The sequence below is a fragment of the Bidens hawaiensis genome, unplaced genomic scaffold (genome assembly GCF_021521415.1).
Source record: "Bidens hawaiensis isolate Kalapana, Puna unplaced genomic scaffold, B.hawaiensis_p1.1 tig00006705_1, whole genome shotgun sequence".
NCBI lineage: Eukaryota > Viridiplantae > Streptophyta > Magnoliopsida > Asterales > Asteraceae > Bidens > Bidens hawaiensis.
In genome coordinates, this window is record NW_027504970.1 from 135,236 (window position 1) to 137,485 (window position 2,250).

Consider the following 2,250-nt stretch of genomic DNA (forward strand, 5'->3'; position numbering starts at 1 on the left):
TTTCTTGATGTTTCATATAAAGCCTTGACTTTCTCCGCATTATAGTACGATATTACCGAATTGATTGTTAAGGCCTTATACAACTTCAACTTATTTTTATCTTTTTATTTTGTTAAAATGGAGCCTTATCTGCGTGTAGTAACACCGATTTTAAGGAAAAATTTTAACCAGTCTGCTTTATTTTCTATTTCTTTGTTTTTGCATGAGTCATAGTTAATCAATTTCTATGAATTAGAGAAAAACATACATGTGATATTCACTTTAAAAGAGATAGAAAGATTGTGTCTGATAGGTGGGGTCACATATGATTCGCGCTTAATTGAACCTTAAATCATACTTAAATCATATTTTAAAGCTACCGAAAAGTCTGTGTAAAGTTTAAGAGGACAATTATATCTGCAGTCATCATTGGATTATGTGCATAATAGGTTGAAATTGAAGTGTTGCTTATGTCGTTAGAAGTCAATAAGATTCCATGCTCAAACTCACAAAAACATGTATTGCTTTACTATCTTTATTTTGATTGCATTTACATTTTTATATTTTGTTTTTGATTTTTGATTGAAAAATTAAAAATACAAAAGATTTTATGTGTGTTTTGATATAAAATTTAGAAAATAAAAAAAAATTAATTCTTCTTTATTTTCGATTACCGAGTGTGCGAATTATTCAAAAGAAAAGAAAAGGTCCCCCCCCCCCCCACAATTTTAAGTTAAATCGTGTTAAAGTAAATAATTTTTAACGTATTTCCACATAAATTAAGTTTTACAGTCAACGTTTGACTGTTAAGGTAAAAATTTTTAAAAGTATTTTCATTAACAACTAGGGTTTTAATGATTATTTAATTACTTTTGAATGGTAAAAACTCATTCACTAAGGTAAAAGGCCATTCGTTACTTCAATGTAATGAAGGTGTTGTCATTCGTTCAAAAACATAACGAATGTAATCATTCGTTATAAAAACTCATTCGCTAAGGTAAAAGGCCCTTCGTTACTACAATGTAATGAAGGTGTTGTCATTCGTTCAAAAACATAGCGAATGTAATCATTCGTTATAAAAAACGAATGTAATCATTCGTTATAAAAACTCATTCGCTTCCACTATGTGATAACGAATGTACAACTCATTCGTGCGTTGATATAACGAATGACAAAAGTTATTAATCTTATTCGTCAAAATGCAATGAATGACTGGTTTATTCGTTCAAATCTTAACGAATGACAGGGTTATCCGTTACAACGCATGAAAGGTTTTTCATTAAAAGTTTAACAAATGAAAATTTAAATTAACGAATGATAGGCTCATTCGTTAGTTTAAAATCACGAATGACATAGGGATTCGTGCAATGATTGAATGGGGTTATACTAGGAGACGAATAAGAAGCTCATTCGTCTTCTTACTATTGCTTTCATTTACTAAAGAAACTCTGTCAAAATTTCTAAAAATACACAAATCGTCACAAATCGATTGCTAATCAATTGATTGTTGATCTACAGGTATAGACTACCTCGTTGATGGGTTTTTTTTGATAGATTTGCGATGATTAACTGGGTTTAATTGTTGAGTACATAAACTGAAACGTTATCACACAAATAAACCTATTAAACTGAATTTAAATCCAAAATTAGGTTTGTTTGTTAGTGCTAGAATGATTATCGATGATCATCGACACATGAATTTATAGATTTATGTACAATTTGATGATGTTCAGGTGTTAATATATCCGTCATTGACTTTCTTTCCTTCCTGTTCAATTTTGACTAGAACTTTGATAGTTAACATTCACTTTAAAGTATTATTCGTTAAAGCATAACGAATGTCAAGCCATTCGTTACGGGATTGTTAACGAATGTTAATATCTCATAACGAATAAGCTTATTCGTTGGTTTCCATAATGAATGATCTTTAAAGTATAATGAATGACTTCCTATTCGTTAAGGTATAACTAATGATTTCCTTATTCGTTAAAGTAGTTAACGAATGTAGCTATTTGTTAAAGAAAGGATAACAAATGAGATAGCTATTCGTTATGATAAGGGTAAATTTGGAATGTGTGATTAACTTAATTGCTGTTAAACAGGATTGCTGAAAATATACAAGATATTCCAGAGCCTGTTCCCGAGCAACAACCTGAATAGATTGTTCATGTTGCTAAACCAGAAGTTGTACATGTTGTGCATCCATGGAATAAAAGCATAACATTTGTGCTTTTCTCAAGGACGATTTCTTATATACTGCAATGTTCGGGG